Source organism: Pteropus medius, unplaced genomic scaffold (genome assembly GCF_902729225.1).
Source record: "Pteropus medius unplaced genomic scaffold, Ma_sr-lr_union100, whole genome shotgun sequence".
Classification (NCBI taxonomy): Eukaryota; Metazoa; Chordata; class Mammalia; order Chiroptera; family Pteropodidae; genus Pteropus; species Pteropus medius.
The window spans coordinates 2464210-2486076 of NW_024340695.1; the positions used below are offsets into that span (position 1 = coordinate 2464210).

The window sequence follows — 21867 nt, forward strand, 5'->3', positions numbered from 1 at the left end:
GTCTAGAATCTCATGTGCTTGATTGCTCAGGAAGGGGTAGTTTGGGTAACTTTCCAGTTAGACTTACTGGAAAGTCTGATGGGGATAGAGCAGGAATGTTGTAACAGTTCTGGATCACCTTGGAAAAATACTTCATTTGCTAGCCCAGCTTTGCAATTCCAGGAAGCGGCTATTGGTGAATCAGCAACCTCCTCTTTCCCTGTGGCTTCAGGAAGCACATCCAGGGCTTTGCCTACCTCCTTTGCAGTGGAGAGAAACACCCACCAGCCATACATGGGCTCTTCTGGAAGGAACTGAAATGGAGTCTCCATGGCAGCTCCCCACCCCTGGAGCTGGCGGAAAAGGGTAGAGATGAGAGACCTCTAGGCCCCAGCCTCTACCTAGGTCTTTTGGAAACTGTTTTGGGCTTTCAGTACAGAAAACTCATTTGAGAGTGCTAATTCTCCTTTCTGGAGTCCACGAGAACAACAGAACTAGGTAGACTTCTCTGCATTCTGGGTGGCATGTTTTGCATTTGTCTCAACACGATGTCAGTCTCTTACCTGCAGAGCCAGCCAAGGTCACAGAAGTTCATCAGGTGGTCCTCTGTAGATCACTGGGCAGCTGGACGAGGCTTGGGAAAAGGCACTTGGGCCTCAGTTCCAGCTGTCCTCACCCTGCCCTGGGCCCTCAGGTGCCTCTACTCTAGGTGTGTGTGTGGTGGGGGCGGGGGGCGTGGGATGGGATTCCTGCTCTCTGCCTTTGTGTTGGCTAATCTCCTCCCGAGGTTATTGTTGTTGCTGGAACAGCTTTGGGCCACTGGACATAACATTGTGCCTCAGTTTTCCCACAGCTAAGTGGAGCTAGTCAAACAGTGCATAGATTTGGAGAGAAAGGTCACTCCTGAGTTTTCATACCTGCTCAAAAGATTGTTTTTTGTTTTTTTCTCTATGTATCTGGCTCATCTTTATGGTATTATACTCACATCGGTTTAGACCTCAGTGACCCACATTCAGACCTGATGACTATAAAAGCAAGTCCACATTCACTGATGACTCAGAACTTGAAAGATGAGCTACGTGAGTCAATGTGAGCTGTGGAGATTTTAATCCCTCCACCCGCCCTATTGTAATGTGCCCACCAACCTACCTTTCTCTGATGTCAGTGGCCTTGGCCTTCCAGGGCTTATGTGAATGCACGGGGAAGCCGGGGTGAGTTGGCCACAACCACTCTCCAAGACTCTATCCTTGTGGCCTTTGGGACGTGAGCCCCTCAGGCTTCATGGTACGCAGGCAGCTGTGCAGCCAGCAGCGATCTGAACAGGGAAGCAAGATGAGGGGTGTTGGAAGCAGAGCCAGCTCCAAATAATCTAATCTAAGTGGAGGTTTTGGCCTCACCCGTGGCCAGAGCCTCTCCACGTGGAGGATGGAAGTTATGGTGAAAATTTCTAGAAAGCTTCGGGTCAGAGCGGGTGAGGAAGAGGGAAACCTCCCAAAGACCAGCCACAAGAGTTCATTTGTTGCCCCGTTCCTTCTTCCTACCTTCCTTCATTCAGTTTCTATTCTTTCTTTGTTGCCTTTTTTGTCATTTATAGTCTAGTCCAGTGGTTCTCATCAACCCCACCTGGAAACTTGTGAGAAACGCAAATGCTCAACCCCCATCCCAGACCTATTGAATCAGAAACCCTGCGAATCAGGCTGGCAATGTGTTGTAACTAGCCCAGGTGATTCTAAGCACCCCTGCATTTAAGAAGGCAGCTCTAGTCTTCTGTTCCCCCGTTAGGCTGTAGGCTTCCCGAGACACTGGCTACAGAGGGCTGAGCACGGTCCTGGGCACCCAGGGGCACAGCCCTACACGGGACCTGTAGCAGAAGTAGAAAGAGGACCAAGGGGGCAGCCTGTAAATAATTGGGGCCTGGGTTCTGGTTGGGTGACCCTAGTCAAGTCACTCACCTCTCATCTCTCGGACTCTTTGTTTCCTACTCTGTAGTGTAGACAGGAAGAAGTGGGTCTCTGTGGTTGGGGTAATTCTCACAGTTGGGAAGTCTGGATCTGGCCTGCCTCATTCTTATTCTCCTGCCTGCCGACTCCCTGCTCAGCCCCCATGCAACCCTAGGTTTCTCCTTGTTCTCAGTTACTGTTTGTGTATATGTGAGAGAGACAGAGAAACCGAATCTAGAAATGAAATAGAAACATGTGTGGGAGAAGCCATAGCCTCTAACAGAAATGGGGCCACGCTTTGAGTGTGTGCTCCCAGCCGGTTGGGAGATGAAGGAGTGGCGTCTGTCAGGAGCTCAGCTGGGAGAGAGAAAACGGGCTATGCTGTTAGGTGTCAGAATAGCCAACTAAAACCACAAGGCTTTAATCACTCACAGTGATGGCTTAAGACAGTCTAAAACCGGAGAAGGTGCCTGACCTCCTGTTCCATTTCCCCTCATGGAACTGCAGACCAGCCCCAGGGTTAGGTAGATCAGCATCGGTGTGCAGAGTCGTCCCACCATTGAAGAGCTTTCAGAAAAAGAGTTTTATGAATCCTGAGGTGAGGGGAGAGGGGAAGGCTAGGAGTGGAAAAGTACTGGGTACTGAGTCAGAAAGGGGAAGGTGTCTTCAGAGTTTCCTCCTCCTTCTCCCCTTCCTCCATAGGAGGCCTAGCTGATACAGGCACCTTAAGAGGACCTCAGTTAGAGAGACTTAGGAAGGAAGGCACCTCTGGATTGGGACTGTAATATTCAAAGAGCAAGCCCAGCCCGGGCACTGGGGTGGGGGGTGAGTCCTTGACTGCACCTCCCTTCAGAGATGGTGCACATTCTGCCATGGGGAGGGCTGCTTCCTACCTAGGTCTCTGAGCCAAGGCCTTTGTAATTGCCTATGGTCAGGCCCAAGAAATCACATAATCACATGTAAGTTTTTCACCAGGAACCAGATTGGCTCTTCTCTTCCCAGGGAGACATTAAGTGGCCTGTTCTCACACCTGTCCTCTGAGCCAGCTCCTCCAGCTTTCAGGCAAGGATCAGGGTGCCTGCCTCTGCAGAGACACAGTGACTTTCTCCAGGTGGAGCTCACTTGTCACCACTCTTTTAGGCTCGAAGCTCTTGGTTCCTGTCATTTTAAATCACAGGTATCTCTGGGAAATCATTGAGAGAACTAAGAGCAAACTCCCATGAAGGGTTCACATTATTGGCACATATAAGACTCTATAACTGTTAAGTGGCACTCTCCTTACCCCTTTTCCGGAGATGATCAGGGAAAAATTGATTTTTCTTTTCTCTCTCTCACCCTCCTGCCTACAATGACTTAGCTCCTAGTAGCAGAGATGGGTATATAACTAAAATGGAGGTGACACACAGACATGAAGAGGGAAGTGAGAGCCAGCAACTGGACTGACCCACAGCAATTTGTTAATATTGATAGAAGAACCTGTAGCCTTCTGAACACTAATTCCAATAAGATGACTTCCACAGTGACCAGAACTCTTTCCTGAAAGACATCCAGTTGTGTGAAAAAAAAAAATTGTATATTCTCATACAAGTTTTACTGATGTTAAAGCTGACTCCGAATCATTTATTTGCGCAGTCTATACTATTTCCTATTATATTTTATACTGGTATATCCTGTCTTTCCTATTGGAGTGTAAGCTTCTTGAGGGCAAAGACTGTGTCTTGCATATCTGTATATCAACCAGAGTACACTACACTCAAACACATGCTGTGTGGATAAATGGGCAGGATGCAGAATCTCGACCACAAAACTAGTTCTTCTAGCATGGACTGGAGATTTCTAAGTCCTATATTTACCTACTTTTACACACAACTGTTTCCTATCTTGCCAGGTGGATTGTTTGAGGCTTCACAGTACCTGGCCAATAAGTGGCTCTCAACAAATAAATACTTAATATATATTTCTCAGAACAGTCTTCCCCAAGAAACAGAAAATTTACTGGAACTGGAAATTTAATCCTCTCAAACTCTTTGAAGAGTCACCTCCGGCATGTGAGATTTCAGGCATGATCAGACCATATTGCCTCTTCCCAGAATCCATCAGAGGCAGGCCATAAGCAGATGAAGAGCTATTTCCAAGGACAGTGAGCTAACCCACGCCCTTTGTTTCAGTTTGCCCCAGTACTCAGACTTAATTGGTGGAGATTTATGAGTATATGTATAATATGCTTGATGGTTATTTTTTATTAGTTACTCATCTCAGCCACCATCTGAAACTGGCTAGTGCAATCAACCCTAGCTCTTGACCATGACAACCAAAGTGGTACTGAGAAAGAGGTCTTTGTGACCACAAGCCAGATAGCTGGAGTGTGTTCTAACTGGACAATTTATATAATTTGGGTCTAGAAAGAGATATTGTCCTGTCTAGGCAAACTCAGCCAACTCTACAATCCTGATATACTCTACTCCATCCTTCCATTCATCTAGCCCTACTGGCACATGAGCAGATCTCAGGCATATAGCTCAGTCGGACTGAGCTTGTCCCCGTTTTCTTCTCTGGTGATTTCTGACTGTCTTGTGGTCAGGAGCTAGACTCTGGATTTGTTCTCCCCATTGACCATGCAGAAGAACAGCCACCAGAGAACTTCTAGTTCAGCATACCTCTAAGGATCAGTGGTTCTGACTGCTCAACAGAATTACCTAGAGGAGAGTTTTAATAATATGGCTCCCTGAAACTTATCCCCCAAAGATTTCAATTTAGTCAGTCCAAGTGATGTTTAATTAACTGTATTTTTAAAACCTTTACAGTTAATTCTGATGCATGGGCAAGTTAGGGAACCACTGAACAAATTCATATCTTCTTGAGATCGGAAAAAACATGAATCTTCCCTCCTGTGTCCCCCAATGACTAGCACAACGCCTGATGCATAGCAATCACTTAATAAATATTTATTGAGTCAATGAGTAAGTGAATGGCTGAAGACAGGATGGTGGATTGGAAGTACAGTCAACCTAGCATCTTACCTAAAGGCTAGGCAAGGGCCAGTGAGGTGTAGAAGGCCAAACCAGCCACAACGGGGCTAGGGATAAGAATAAAGCAGCAGGGCGAGGTGGAGGTGAGTAAAAGAAAACTGGGTAATTTTAGCCCCACATGGAAGAACATAACCCTTGCCCTTGAAAATGCTGTTCCCCCTGTGTTGGGACCTAAGGAGTTCTGCTTCTAGTCTCAGCTAAGAAAGTAAATCTAATTGGTTACTTTGCTTTGCTTTGCTTTTCTCCTTTCTTTTCTCTTCTTGCCTTGCATTGTCTACACTTCGTTTTCAGGCTCAAAAGTCTCTTCTTGGCTCCTCCTTAGCCCATCATGTGCCTCTTGCTCCCATTTCTTTACATGCACGGCCACCCCGCCTTCTTTCAGGTCTTACATTGTTAGATGTTCTCCCTTGTCAACCCTTGTCTGTTCTCTCTTCCTGCAACGCTCGTTCTCTGCCCATGCCCCCTTCACATTTCCTCTAACAAACTCCGGTGCACCATCACATCACAGCTAAAAACATCACCTTCACTTTCTGTTACCCCAGGAGGCCGTCAGCTCCCAGAGGGTGAAGTCAGTCTGCTGTGTCCAAAGCCTAGCCAGCAGGGGCTCCAATATTTGTGCAATGATCAGAAACAGGAACAGGAAACCAACAGCAGACACTAGTTCTGGGGTTTGCTTGTGTTCCTGTAAAGCTGGATTCTGCAGACATAAGATCATGGATTCGGATTTAGAGAGGGACTGGGGTAGGGTGAGAGTTTTATTGAGGAGAAAAGTGAAGGAGTGAAGATGGGAGGTCCCAAAAATACCGGAGAAGAGGCAGTGTGCTGCCCACTACATCGCTGAGGTCAAAGGCCGGGTGAGACCATCTCCTGTGGTCATACTCGGCCATGGCAGGCCGCCAAGCTGGTTCCACACGGAGAACCGCGGTGGCCGCCCAGGCTTGATGCGTGTCAGGTGCACGGCGCAGGCGGGCGGGTGAGCGAGGCTGGCGCTGGGGGCAGCTGATTCGCTTGCTTGATGCGCTGCTGCCTTGATTTAGTCTGACAAGTGGAGGCTGTTGTGAGAAGCGGCCTGGATTTTTGACATTCAGCAAGCCAGAAATAACCAGCTGGGCTTCTGGCGCTGTGGCCACAAACGTCTTGCACTTCTGAAACAATGGCCTGATTGAAGGGGCTTTTCGCCAGTGCTGACCCGTGCTGTGTGTGTCAGGTCTGGGTTCTAATCCACACTCAAATTCTAACTCCATGGTTTAGGAGAGCCACTTGAATTAACTGCAGCTCAGCTTTTCCTCTGTAAAACAGGGTTGTTATCTGACCTGCTTCCATCTCTGCGGGAGAATTCTAAGTGGCTGCCCTGTCCCTCCTGATCTCATGGCCTGAACTTGATGTCTGCTACTTCTAGAAGCCTAGTACTCCACTTATCCACTCTGGGAGGGACTAGTAGATGGTTCCTGATTGAAAAGGTACTGATTAACCTCTTGTGAATCATGGACTCTTTGAGAATCTATTGAAATCTACGGGCTCTCTCCCTAGAAAAATTTATACTGACTAAACACTGTTTACAACTGCAGGGATTTACTGATAAACCACGGACTCTTGATTTAATGTCTCTAATCTAGTCCAACTGCCCCTCCGGTGGGTTAGGAGACTGGCCAGAAACCAGCCCACAGTGTCCTCCCCTCCAGGCCCCACCTTCCAATCCTCATACACCACTGCCACCACCTTTTTACTCTTTTCTCCCTCCAACCACCTTCTTAACCATCCCCCACACTTAGGCACTCTCAAGAGGGAATTTTATAAATATTTATAAAAGGCGAGGAACATCCTGTAGCAGAAAAAGTGAAAAATAATACCCCCAGTCTTCAGAACCGTGCCTGAAACTTCTCTCCCACCACCTCATCCTTCCCACAAGCCTGGGGTTTGGGGGAGGGGCCTGCTGCCAGGAATAGGAGCTGAAGCTGCTGCAGCAAAGCAAGCCCCACCCCTCCAGAATCAGCATCAGCAGCACTGCCACATAAAGCTTTCTACTCTAACATCAACCCGCAGCCACCTGGCAGGGGGCAGAAAGAGCCAAAGCTGTTTTGCATAGAGGCTTGCTTGCCCACAGTATCTTGTTACAAATGGGCTTCTTGTGCAATGGGGAATTATGGGGAGGGACCTTTTTAATGTAACTGCAAGAAACAGCTCTAACAATGGATGATTCAGGAGGCTAGTAATCAGCGCTCACTCCTACCACATTGTTTCAATAAAATTTCATAGCCTAGCTAGGGGTAGTCAGTAAAAATATAACTTCTCGCTACTCAAAATGTGCAAGGGACCAGTGGCATCAACATCACAAGGAGCTTGGTAGAAATGCAGGCTCTGTCTCAGACCGAATGAAAGGAGATTTGCATTTTAAAGAGATTTTGAGAAGGTCTGCGTATGTGTTAAAGTTTGAGAGACCCAAAGTCTGCTGATAATGGTCATTAGTAGAATCCCAGTCTCCTTTTCTCCCATCTGGGAAACCCACAACAAATGGACAAAATTTCTCCAAGCTCAGCTTGCAGAAGATGATGGATATGCTTACAAGGAGGACCCAGTACCCATGGACACCCACTACCTCAACCAAAGACCTCACCCACCTATTTGCAGAGTCACCTATTTTGCGTTACTTCTATTATTTTATTTTCTGGGAAAACAGAGGTCTTCTATCTGGAGATGAAAATGACGAGACCCCCACCTGAACAAAATCCAATTTGGCTTTAGCTTTGGCAGTAGCTCTGATCTCATTGCTGCTGGAATCAATTCCCAGGTCTAACTACCAAATACTTTAAGGAAAATGGGAGGATTATGTCCTGGAGCTGCCGATTTGCACAGCCCAGCGCTATTTTCACTTGCCTTTGGAAATGATGGTGCAGAAAGCATGGGAGGTGAGGAGAGCACACACTGGTTACTTCCAGAGTGAAACAGACAGGGGAAGGGTGTAAGAGAAGTACAGAAAACTGCTCAGGGGAAGACAGGCTTGAGTGACACCTGCTGAGACAGATGCTTGATCTCCCAGGATGTCCCTCCCTGCCTGTTCTCTACAAATACTGGGGGTTTTATGGATTAAGAAAAGAGATGCTTGGCCAGCTTCTAAAAAATGTAATGTGGGCTCTTTGCTGTTGTTCTGGCTTTTAAAGAGGTCAAAAGCAGACCAACTTCAAGGTGTCAGCTGCTCTGTTTGCAGCCTTAGAAAGACATCCTTGATCTTTTATTGTCCTGCCTTTGCTCAGAGCTGCAAACTCTCCCTGAGGAAATGGCTTGCCTTAAAAGAGATGCTGTTGCTGAAGATGTTTTAGCTTCACTTCCAATCTCTGACTCCTTGCTGAAAGTAATTGCAGCTGTGGCATGCCCTGTGCCTTTTATTCTTGCCTCTTTTATTCTCGTCCAGAGTACCCAAGTGGACAGAGCTGCTTAAAATTCAGTGGGACTTCAGTGTTTCCATAAACCAAGAGAAATAACTGTAAGCAAAAGTGTACAGTCCAGATTATACGGTTTTTCTTTTTGGCCCTGATTCAGCTGGTGGGACAAAGTGATTACTACTAAGAGTCTTGGGTTAGTGAAACAGAGAGGCACTGGGACTGCACAGCATCCCAACATCCAATTGAAAAGAAAAACAAAACTTCACCCTCAACACGTAGATTTCAGGCAGTTTATTATAGATGCTACGAAGGGATTTATTTTTCCCCAAATGGTTGATTTAGAGGCATCCCAAATCACAACACTAACACAAACTCTCAGCTCCAGGCAGCTTAGTTACTGTGGGCCCAGCTATTCATTGCCCTGCTCTCCTGGGCAATCCAATTTTTTTTTTCTTTAAAGCTCAAATTTACTTCCTCCAGGAAGACTTTATGAATGATCTCAGTTCATAGGGAATTCATCCTTAACGCAGGGGAAATTCATTTCTCAGGAGCAGAATATGCTATACCATCACACTCCTGTTTTCGTGTAACCTTGGAATTACTCTCCAATTATTTCATTCTTGTCTATCTACACAGATTCATCAGTAGCCTTTTATGTTCTGCATCTCTTGTTATCTCCCAGGCTCCTATTATACACAGTCAGTGCTTGATCAATATCAGTTGGGTTTACAGAGACAGTAATCTCTAAGTGGCAGACCCTTGGCTCATTCATCTGAGACCCAGGGTCTATTAGGCAGATTGAGAAAGGGTTAGGACTATTGATTCAGGGACATTCTTGGCTCTGTATGAATTCTTTGTTTTTAAAACAAAGGTTTTGCCTCCAGTGCATTGAAGAGACATAACTCCACTGTCAGCATATTTGTAAGTATCTACTTGTGTTGGATCTCATTGTCTGGCAGGAGTTCTCACACAGATTCCCTCACTTTGCCCTGTGTACTCCCCAGAGACAGGGCAGGTGGTAGAATGTGTTCAGGCTGGCTCTGTGCTTAAGGAAAGTGAACAGGGCAGTTCGAGAGTACATCTGAAATTCCCCCAGTGTTTTAAACAGCCAAAACTAATGAAAAAAATGAATTTGTTTTACTCATAGGTGTTAATGCTCCCCTAAAAGCAGTTGTTTGGCTAGCTGGGCTGTCAGTGGCCATTAACCAATAAGGCCTGCAGGTCTAGATCAGAGCAGTGTTCTGATAGTAAGGTTGCTGTCTTCTACTTCGCATCACTTTCATCCTAATGTGATCTCTGTATTGCGTGTCTGCTACTTGCAAGGCACTGTGGTAGGCTTTAGAGATACAATGGTAAATAGACCTTGCTTATAATCTAGTGGGATAGACTGGAGTTAATCCAATAAGTAAACAAGTAAGTATATAATTATAACTGTGATAAAGGCCCCAGAGGAAAACAGGATGCCCTGCAAGAACGTTGTAAGAGTTTATATCTGATTTAACGGAGTTGGGGAGGGGAAGGTTCGGGAGGCCTTTTCAGAGAAGGTAACGTTTGAGCTGAGCATTAACAGAGAAATAGAAATTAAAAAGTAAAGAGGGATAAAGGAATGCTTGAGATGGAAAGAATTTGATTATTGGAGGAACCGAAATAAAGTCCTTGTGGCTGGATTAAAGGGAATATGGAAAGCAAGGATTGGGAGAGGTAAGCAGGTGTTGGATCATGTGGGGATGTGTAAGCAGTATTGAGGAGTTTGTCCTTTGCTTTGGAACCATAGAAAGCTATTATAAGCAAGGGATGGGAACATTAAATTTATGTTTCCAGAAGATTGCCCTGGTGAGACAACGGTGAATGAAAACAGCATTACTCACGTCTCTTCCAACACCCCCATGTAGCGGCTAATGAACCACCCAAGTCTTGTTTCTATACCCCTGAGCCGAAGTGGGTTATGCCTCCCCAGGCTCTCTGAAAAACCCAGAGGCCTTGATGAAATGTATGGGAAACTTGGTAATACTCACTGCTAAGGTGTTCAAATCTAGGCTGCTTTAAGTCCATCAGCATTTTGCCTCCACTCCCAAGGAATACATTCTTAAAATTATAACCCTTGTGTGCCCATGCTCAGGCAGGTTCACTTCTGTTGGATCACCGTAATCATGGCTTTGACTATGAATTACTAATCACAAATTAAATGATTAGCCCGAGGTCAATGGACTAGTCAGCTGCCGTACCAAGGACAGCTTTCCAGTTCCCTGCACACATGTACTCCTGGGAAATGTTGTCAAGGGCTTCTAATATGGGTCACTTAGAAAGAGAGAGGAAGGAAGGAAGGAAGGAAGGAAAGAAAGAATAAATGAATTCATGTTCCCCCAAACACTTGAATTTGTTCTTTGATAATCATATTTATTCTAAGATTTATAAGTTCCCAAGATCACCTTCCAGAGTAGTCAGAAACTCTCTTTGAGTGCGAAGTGATTCCTTAGTTGAAAAGCATTTTTAACCAAGTTTGGTTCTGCCTGAGCCACGAACATCCTTTGTAGATGATGCTGGCTTACTTATGGGCTGTTCTACCTTGCCTTTTCCTGAAACTACTGGTATAGTTGAAACAAGCCTATGAATAACCCCTGGATTGCCGAAAAGACATCTTAATCCTCAACAGGTTTTGATCTGAAAAGTAATCATTTGTTCATTAGTTTTGCTTTACAAAATTTGTATTGTCAGCAGCTTGTATCTGGGCCCTTCCCCAGCCCTCTGTGCCGAAATAACCCAGGGTTACCCATCCTTCGGCATTTTAAAGGAATTCCAGGAGCACTCAGTCAAGCCACTGAATAAACCTGTGTTATTTCAGGACTTCTGAGCATGGATGTTTCAGGCCCCGGTAATGCCACTAAAATTAGAAATGACTTATGTGCCAGAGGTAGCATTCTGCCTCCATCAGACGTGGTAGCAAAGCATGTGGAGTCTTAAGGGTGGCTTCTCTAGGAAGAGAAGCAACTTGAAAAATTGGAGCTTTGTGCCCAGCTTTGTCCTTGCAGACCGAGCTCCCTCCCTTCAACCCACTTCTCACTCCATGAGCTGATTTGTCCTGACAGCTGCCAAATCAGTCCTCTCACTCCTGGGGCTTGCTTTGGCACTGCCACAGATCTTTCCTTTCAAAGTCCACTCCTCATTTAAAAAATGTTTTCAGTCTTACTTTGGGGGTGAATTAAACTGACCTAAAATTCTTCATAGGAAAAGGTAATTTCAACTAGCAAATAGGTTCCAAAGAATATGTAAATCTATGGTGCCAGAACTTATCCACCAAATGCAAATCTGTATTAGGATATAACTCAACTATAAACAGTTCTGAAGAAGACACAGGTCAGAAGGAAAGCTGTGATGTCTGTTATCATCTTTCTATGTTTTTATTCTTTCTGATCCATGCAGTATGAGAATGCCTTCTCTGTTCTGTTCTTCCAAATTAGAACAGCCCCTCTGTTTGAGTCTAGGACATGTTCTTTGCTGGGCAGAGCCTGAATCCAGTCTAGAGTCTGATGGAAAATAATGGTGTGTTCCTCCTTCAGTCACTGACTGATCATCCCATCTGTCACCAGCTGATGGAGTAGCCTTGGGCAAACCACATGACCTCTCCTTCCTTTCTTTGTTTGTAGAATAAAGAAAATATTGCTCCTATGCTCTCACAGAGTTATTGTGAAACTTATTTAATTTGCAGTATGTGGGCGAACTGTGCAAAGTTTTAAAATAGTACATAAATATAACCATGCTATTACCTGAAGTAGTGTCTTTCTACCATTTCTCTCTATTCTCTAGGAAAAAAAAAAAACAAAGAAACAAAATCCTTGCCAAACTATGTGATGGCATGCCTAATTTAAGTCCTGGTCAGAGTAGATCCATCCATGGGTTGTGGGATCCATCTACGGGTTCCTAAGAATACACATATGCTGCCTTATTTGCTTTCTTACAGCCTCCATAGCCTGTAGCTCATGGTGGGGAGAAGTCATACAAATCCCTGGAGGCATAGTCTGTTGCATATTAATATAACTGCTGTGAGGTGTTTAGCCTGGTTGCCCATATTCGGAGAGCTTGAAAAACATTTGTGTGTGTGTGTGCTAATTCTGACAGTGTCTTTCTTACACTGAAAATTACTGGGGGCAGAGAAAATTACTGCCATCCCCTTTTCATGATTCAGTGACTTCCAGGCAATGAGCAAATGCTTCTGTGGGTGAAAGGGCTGTGGTCCTAGTGCTGGCACCAATTAGCTGGCATGCGTGGGGTATGGCTCTCAATTTCTCTGGACCTCATTTTCTTAAGCTAGAGGTTTCCCAACAGTGCTCAGTGAAACCCTTCAGTGGGAGGAGGAGTAGAGATGGGCTGTACTATTATTATTGTTGTAGTTGTTATTATTATTTAGCATGTGGGGAATCTTTATAAAATTTGGGCTAATAGGAAGTTTTGACACTGCTGTCTTCTAGCACTAACTTTGTACGGCCAGAAAAAAGCCCTCGCTGATTGCTTCTATGAGATACATATTTTCATTCAGCCAGATTTTTCTTCCTTTTTCCTTCAAAGCTAATAAAGTTTGGGGAGTAATAGTTAGAAAAGAGGTAATCACAATTATGCCTTGTAGATTAGGAATTCTCAACTGGACCCATTCATAGTCTGGAAAGGTTTTCTCTAGGAAACAGATGCGATAGGTTTTTGGTCAGGTGAAACGGGACCAGGACTGGAACCCCGCCATAGCATGGCCATCTCCCCAAGAGATGATTATTAGGCACAGCTTAGAAATTTGCCAGTATTTCTTGAGCTGCTATACTTGCCAGTAATGAAATGTGAACTTCTGGAATCAGCCCCATGTTCTGTCTTCTGAAGTAGTTTTAATTAAAATAGACAGATTTCGACATAAAATGTAGAGGTGGAAAATTCATTAAAAAACTAAACTGTGCAATTTTTCAGAAGTGGCATAATTCACTAGTCTCCTTTTGGCCATCAAAATGCTGTGAGTGCCATTCACCCAAAGGTTGCTATGACTTTGTCAAGTAACACAGGACCAAGATTGAGTCTGATGGGCTAGGGAGAGTAATGTACCAAAAGAGGCCCTGAAAATGAGTCTGCTGCAAAATGAGTAAGGTCCCCAAACAATTTACATGGCCCTCCCCATCAGGCCCACCATAGTCAACTGAACGAGAAAGCAATGACATTACACATCTAGAACCTCTTCCTTCACTAGCAGTTATTCTCCATCTTGCAAACTTTCTGAGGCCCTCCTTATTCACCAAAAAGATTGCTCTGGTAACAGAGATGTTGCGAACATGTAGAAGCTGGTAGAGTTCCCAAACCTGTCTTTAAGCTCTTCTCTAAACCACAACTGATCCTTTCTGTCTTCTCTCTCCTCCTTCCTCCACCCTCACACCTACCCCTCGGCAATCCCACAGAGTGTCACTGTAGTCCTGCTCTTGTCCTCCATCATAAAACTCTTCTATATAATGCTGAGTGTCTGGAAACAATCTCTTGGAAATGTGTTGACACTTCAGCACTCTTCTGAAGTTAAGAGGTAAATTTCTCAGGAAATCTTTAAAAGGAGATTGGGTTTCACTGTTCGGAGTTATGGCACATGGAGAGAGAAGCCAAAACAAAGTATTATAAAAGGCTTAGAGAAATCCTAGGGTCAACACTTCTGAAATAAAGTTTTATGACCTAGTTGGAATGTGGCACAAGTTGCCTTTTTGGTTCATTTATTTAAAACAATTGTGACATCACTGCTTAGTCACTAGTCTATGTTTATCCCCAAGGCAATGCCTAACTAACTAAGGTGCTGGCAACCATGAGATGCTGTTTCATACACAACAGGCATGGTGTTCTGTTTTGCTCATTTGCAGAAGAATGCAGTTTTCTCACACAACGGGTTGTTGTTTTAACCAATCAGTGAAACAAAAACTTCAGAAGAGAAATTAAGTCTGGAAAATCACTATCTATCTTAAAAGAGAGAACTATTTATTTTTTTTAAATAAAGTCTCCTTTAGCTTTAACTGCATCTTACAGGTTTTTTTAAACTTTTCATTTTAAAATGATTTCAAACTTACAAAAATAGTGTAAAGAAATTCAGTATACCCTTCACCCGGATTCACCAATTCTGGGATAACATTTTTTTTTTTTTTAATCGCCTACAGCACCCGGTCTTCCTAGGTGGTCTCCCATCCAAGTACTAACCAGGCCCGACCCTGCTTAGCTGCTGAGATCAGACAAGATCGGGCATGTTCAGGGAGGTATGGCCATAGATTGGGATAACATTTTATTATTCTTCTCTGGATATTATCACCACCACCACCGCCATCATCATCATCATCTCTGATCCATTTGAGAATTGTTTCATATGCCCTTATTTCTAAATATTTTAGTGTATATTTCTTAAAAACAAAGACATTCAATCCAACACAGTATAATTATCAAAATTAGGAAATTTAATATAACACTATTATCTGATCTATAGACCTTATTCAAATTTTGCCAGTTATCCCATAAATATCCTTAACAGCATTTTTTTTGGACCCACTACTTTCATCGTCATTTATTTTTAAATAATTTATCATTTATAATGTGAACTCCTCTTTAACCTATGAGTTATTTAGAAGATTGTTTTACTAGTTTCCAAGCATATGTTGTAGTTAGCATTGTTTTTAACTTCTTTTTATTTGTTAATTTCAAATTTAATTGCATTATAGTCAGTATCTAGTAGATTTTTCATATCTAGTAGATTTGTTGTTGTACAAACCTTTTAAATTCTTGCTAAGTTTTCATTTTATCTGCTCTCAGTAATCTACACTATGATTATAGTTTTGTTGATTTCTCCTTATAATCCTCTCATCTTTGGCTTTGTAGTTTTCAGAGTTATACTGTTAGATGCATGTGCTATTAGGTTCATGAATGATACATCTTGGTAGATTCTTCTATTATTATGTAGTACTTTTTTACCTTAAATTCTATTTAGTCTGATAAAAATATTGCTATACCAGGTTTCTTTTTATTATTATTACATGGTACATCTTTTTTATTCCTTTATATTCAAACTTTATCTTTTGGTTTTGTTTTAATTGCGAATCCTGTAAGACATATATAGCTGGAGTTTTACGATATCCACTTTGATAACCATTTTTACTAAATAAATGTAATCCCTTTAAATTTATTTTGATCTATTTGAACTTCTGCCTTCTTATTTTGGGTTTTTTCCTTGCCATGATTTTTTTTCTTTGCTTTATAAATTTTTTCTTTTCTGCCTTCTATCGTATTAATAAAGTTTCCATATACTTAGAGTATTTTAATAAATACAACTTTATTTGTTAATTTCAGTGGTTCCTTTTAACTTTTTAAGCATACATATTTAACCATAAACTTTTCTGACAAAGGCTTAAGTTATTTAGAATTTCCATCCTTCGCTTTACTATTGTGTAGGCCTCATAAAGACTGAACGTGCTATTTCTTTCCCCATCTTATTATTGCTGTGTAGAGCTCAGATTGTATCCTATTTTAAATTAGAAAAAAAATTAATGTGTATGCTGTTAAGGTCAATAGTTAATTAAACTTACTAATAAATATTATCAATTCCTGTTTTAATATTATTTTTTATATTTCATGCCTTGGGTTCACTTTTCTTCTTAGTGAATAACATCCTTTAATATTTCTTTTAGAGGATTTTTTGACTCTGTTATTATGACTCTGTTATAAAAAATCTACTACATTGACAATATAACATATATATTATCTCTAGAAATTTCCAAGTTCTCTGTATTGATAGTTGTCTGTAGTTTTACTTCAATGTGTCTGGTAGGCATGGGCTTTCTTTATTTATTCACCTTAACACTCAGGACTCTTCTCTTTTTTTAATCGTGTAAAATATCTCTGCTATTTATCTCTCCAAATATTGTTTCCTCATTTCCTTCTTCAGAACTCCTATTTTCTGTATGTTGTAGCTATTCAAACTACATTCCTTGTCTTTTTAAGAATATTTATTATCTTTCCGTATTTTTGGCTGTGTAGGGTTAAATTCCTCTGTGCTATTTTCCAATGTATTAATTTTCTATGTAATTGTGTTCAATTTAGAGTTTATCCTATAAATTTTAAATTCAAATTATTATAATTTTTAGTCAAAGATTTCAAGTTGTTTATTTTTACAATCACATAATTTTATTTCACTTCTGCCTATTTGTGTTTCATATCATGCTCTTTAAAAAAAAAAAATGAAAGCTAGTCCTTCATTTTATTTCTTTGAATACTCTGGAAACATGCTCATTTCAAAAATATATTTCGGGCTATCATATAATATGATTTTATTTGGAGTGAATAATTTGTTAACTCACTTTATTAACATTAGATTTTTTTCTGGTGGGACTTGGAATTTTGGTTTGCAAACTTTCCAAATCTTATTTGGAAAGATTTTCACTTTTTTCTCTCCCACCTCCCCCAAATAGTAGTTTGCAGTTGCCTCACCCAGACCCAGAACCAGGTGGGGCTCCTGTCTTTTGGTGAGACTGGGAACACCATAGATCTAGGCACTGAGTCAACAGGTAGCTTTACTCAGTTTCTATTCATGAGACTTTGTCCATAGCCTCTTACTTCCCCAGGCTCCCAGTTTGCCAAAAGTCATGATCCCAAATGAGAAATGATCAGATTCTAGATAAAGGTTGAAGGTAGATCCAACATTATTTCCTGGTGCGTTTGTTGAATGATATGAGAGAACAGTTATATCTAGGTTTTGGGACTCAGGCACTGAGGAGCAGAATTGCTATCACTTGAGATAGGGAAGATTGAAGATGGGGCAGATATTGGAGCAAGGGAAGATCGAGAGTTGATTTGAATTTCAGATTTCTGTTAGATATCCAAATGGAGATATTAAGTAGGATACATGGACCTGGAGTTTGGAGAGATATATGAGCCAGAGATTTAAATTGGAACTGGTCAGAATGTAGATGATATTTAAAGCCATGAGCTTGAAGAAGAGCACCAAAGGAGTGAATATGGGTAAAGAACAGGACCAAGGACAGAATCTAAGCTTTCTCTAACATTAAGAATTTGGGAAGAAGAATGGGAACCATTAAAAAAAAATTAGAAAAGTGGCCAGTGATGTAGGACAAAAACCAGGGAAGCATTGCATCCTCACACAGAAAAAAAGAAAGTCTAAGAGAATCAACTGTACCAATGTTTGCTTAGTAAAAAGAGGACTAAGAACTGACAATAGGTTTCAGCAGAATCGGTAGAGTGGGCGGGTAGGAGAATGCCGGCAATTATTGGTAATGCTGGCAATTATTTTTAAGTCTACTTTCGTGAGAGTGCAAAAGTGGGGGTGTTATCTATTCCCAGCAAACTCTAGTTTCCCTAGTCTCAAGAAGTAAACTGGCTTTCTTACCTTGCTTCAGATGGAAAAATCCCTTTACTTTGCAGAGAGAAAACTTCCAGTGACCTCTCCTTGCTTTCGTTCCTGGAGCACTGTAGATTTCTGGTTTGTGGAGATGTTTATCCATGAGCCAGCTACACAACTTTCATTTTCTATTTTATCTCTTATTACTATGAGTTTAGAGCACAAAATTGTATCAAAATATAAATGTGGATGCATATTGATTGCTTGGAAGTTTCTTACTCTCTTCAAACACCTGAACATTTTGGATGGTGTGTGAGTTAACTATTGCTGTGGAACTATTAATCCCAAAACTTAGTGGCTTAAAACAGAAATCATTTGTTTAACTTATGATTCTGCAAATCAGCAAAGTAGGATGGATCAGCTGTACATTTGCTGTTTTTTCTGGGTTCTTTCTTGCATCCATGGTCAGCTATGTGTTAGTTAAGGAGCTCTGCTTCTGGGGATTAACTGGCTACCAGCTAAAGCCAACAGGGTGAAAGGTTGACTTGGCCATGTGGTCATTCACTATCTAGCAGGCTAGCTCAAGCTCTTTCATATGGTAACTGGTCACAGTTCTAAGAGAGAGAGAATAACACTCGTCAGGCCTCTTAAGGGGTAGGCTTGGAAATGGCACAATGTCACTTCTGCTGTGAATTATTAAAGCAGGTCACATGGCCAGCCCACTTTCGAAGGGTAGGAAAATAGATTCAATCTCGTGATGGGAGGAGATGGAAAGCCACATTGCACAGAGGCATGGATACAAGGAAAAAAATGATTTCAGCCATTTTTACAACAATGTATTACAAATGGAGTATGAAATGGACTCGAATCATTGTAAGATGAATTTAAATTAGGTATAAGGAGAAAATATGTCAACACTAGCACAGGCAAGTAATTTTTGAGCATTGCATGTAGAGGAGGTGGTAGTAGAGGCTCTGTATCAGATTCAAGACAATCAGTTGATTATTTGCCGTAATCAAAGTATGTGCTAAGAGCCATGGGAGAGTCACAGAGGAACTCTTTCCTGCCTTTCAAGTAGCTATTACTTGAATAAGGAGTGCAGGGCAAGCCTCCAGCTCTACAACAAGGCAGAATATTAGTGCTATGAGATGACTGGTAAAAGAAAAATCTTTGGAATGAGGTAGAATTCAAGTATAGGCTAAAAGGGAAAAACCATGGAAAAATTAAAGACTCAAAAGAGACAAAGATTACAGGCAGTGGTTATACTTTGGCCAGCATCCTTATTTAATTGGTAGAGAGGCCAAAGGCTGAGAAATACATCAATCACGAGAAGACAGAGGGAACAGAATCCAAGTTCTCTCAACTGATTTTTTTTTTTTAAATTAAACCAGAAAGAATTTATTGCTTTTAACTTAAAGAACACTTGTATCAACAAGAATTCTGTAAACCTCAGCAAAGATGGGTTCTAGCTTGTGGTAGCTCTGACAGATTTTCAGGGTGTTCCCAAGGCATCCCCTTCATACCATAGCCATCCAAATGAGGCCAGGAAGAGAGCTCAGAGGCTGGTGCTCAAAGGGTGCATTGACCTGTGGGTCTCTAGTCCTGGCTCCAGCAATCTCAGAAGTTTCTTTGTTGTAGAGTTAGATTGTTCTATAGATTCTGCAGAACTGAAGGCTCCCACTCAAAATGTCTTTTGACTACTTTTTCATTTGTCTAAATTATCCAGTGATTTTTTTTCATAGGATCAAAATTTGACTAGGCTTTTGATTCCCAAAAGTTCTTGGCTGTTCTGGTTAACTCATAGGTTGAAGACAGGGACTAGAGCTGGTCTTCCATGTGTCTTAAAAGGCCTGAGGACCACGGCCCTCAAAGGAGCCAGATCCATCCAAGTCATTGCTCCTCACCAAGGCTTTGCTCTCCTTGGAAGCAACCATGACTCCACCCACTAGAGCAGAATGAATCTGGCAGGTAAGCCAGGCATCCTTATAATGCTCAATATCTTTTTCTTAAAGGATGGAGAGAGATGATGCAGAGATTAGTCGATCATCCCAATACAAAAACTAGTGGACATTTCTAGAAATAAGTAGGAAATATTTAATAACTGTGTTGCTCGTACTTCTATCTTTGAAATAAATTCGATTCAACACTGCATTATGAATATGAACTTGTGTTACATGAAAGATTATTTTCTAGGTCAGGGAACAGTAAAGAGATGGAAGCAAATATATGTGAATGTGACTCTGCTAGAAACTATGCTTCATTTTTGCTCATTCATCACATATAAGCAATTTCAGTGTTCTTTCAGTTCTGGCTCTAATATTTCTAAGATCCAATCCATTCACTACTGCCATCCCCTTAATTCACAACTTCATCATCTATCAGTAGGATTATTATAATAGTCTCTGTTATGAGCTAAATTGTGTCTCCCCCAAAACTCATGTGAAGGCATACCCCCAATACTACAGAGTGTGACTGTATTTGGAGAAAGGGCCTTCAAAGAGATAATTAAGGTAAAATGAGGTCACATGACCGGTCCTTAATCCAATAGGTCTGGTGTCCTTGTAAGAAGAAGAGATTAGGACACAGACATGCACAGAAGGAAGACCATGTGAAGACAAAAGGAGAAGACAGACAACTACAAGCTAAGGAGAGAACTTCAGAAGAAATCAACCCTGCCAACATCTTGATCTCAGTCTTGTAGCCTCCAGAATAGTGAAAAAATAAATTTCTATTGTCTAAGCCACTCAGTTTGTTGTACTTTGTTATGGCAGCCTGAGCAAACTCATACCTATCTGAGTTCCTTGCTTCCAGTCTTGTTCATCTCAAATTGATACTTCTAAAAGTGGAATTATCCATCTTAATCACTATTTTGACTTTGTCACTTGCCTGCTTAAAATTCTTCAGTTAGCACCCTGCTTCTCACTGAAGTGTTTCTACATTAACTTTTCTGGAACATTAGTTCTATAAGATGTCCCCTGGTTCTGTAGGTTGGGAAACTCTGCAGGTCTTCAACTTGAGAGGGGTCACAGTACACATATGCATATTACAGGTTCTGAGTCATTTTGTAGTAAAAAACAAAAACGAAAAAAAAAAAACGTGGTTAACTTGATTTAACCCAGTGTTTGCCAAATTTATTTGACTATGGAGTTTTTTCTCTTAGTGTAAAATATATTGTATCCACTGCAACTTGTGTGTCCTGTAATAATAACTGGGAAACTCGGCCCTCCACAATCAAGCTCACATACTTTGGCATGTCATGCAGGATGAGGGTCACAAGATTTAGCAAACGAAAATACCATACACAGAGTTAAATTTGAATTTCAGATAAGTCTAAAAAATTACTTGTTTATCTGAAATTCAGATTAATCGGGCATTCTGTATTTTATCTAACAACCCTGTACAGAACGCTTTGTGACCCATAATGTAGTGAACAGACTGAACCCAAATGAATTTGATAAGAATTTTTTACCTAGTTAACATACTAGGAGCAGATAAAGTCAAGGTTGATTCTTGGCTTTTAGTGGGAATACTTCAATTTGCCACCAACCCTTGTTTACTTAAAGAAGTGTCTCTCTGTCCTGGCTATACATTAGAATCATCTAAGGAGCTTTTAAAAATGCCCACACCCCATCTTAAATCAAGAGATTTAGAAATGGAGGGTTGCTGAATGGGTAGTTTGAAAGGCGAAGCAGGAGCACAGGAAAGTGAGGCATCTGGGGAGCAAGATTTAAGGAGGCCCTTACCCTCAGGGCCAACCCTGTGCCTGCACAACCCCAGGAGGGAGAGCGTCCTTAAATCTTGTGTCCTGTACACCTGCCCCCTGGTCTCCCCTAGTCAGGACCTGGTAAAAGAAGCACATGCAGAATTGTGGAGAGGGGCTTGCAGGGGAACTCTGAGCAGCCCGGGTCCCAGCTCTGCATTTTCTTGCTTTACAAGGAAATGGCAACCTTCCAGCAACAGACATGAACTCTAGCCCATAAGCATGAGTCAGGAGAGGCTTTACCAGGCCAGGTTTTCCTGAAATATAAACTTGCAGCTGGCTCCAGTTTCCTCTAAAAGGCCACTTATAAAAATTGCAAAATGCCTGAGTTCCTCATTTTTTTCCAGTTAAGGCTGGTGATAGCTTCGGTTTCATATTTATGTACAGTTTTAATTTTCTGAAAGCATAATGAAAGTCTACGCTTCACTTTTCTCTC

General features: G+C 41.9%; 1 long non-coding RNA gene and 1 pseudogene across 1 annotated transcript in view; both read right to left on the bottom strand.

The window, feature by feature from the left end:
- LOC120603718 (uncharacterized) overlaps nt 1–17793 on the bottom strand; it is a 54693-nt gene extending 36900 nt beyond the window's left edge. Inside the window, exons 1-3 of the long non-coding RNA XR_005653102.1 lie at nt 17720–17793; nt 1129–1294; nt 237–332 (exon numbers count right to left, since the gene is read on the bottom strand). This is a non-coding gene — a long non-coding RNA (uncharacterized LOC120603718). The remainder of the gene's footprint in view (nt 1–236; nt 333–1128; nt 1295–17719) is intronic.
- Nucleotides 14481–14599, bottom strand: LOC120603933 (uncharacterized; annotated as a pseudogene).
- Nucleotides 17794–21867: the final 4074 nt, after the last annotated feature.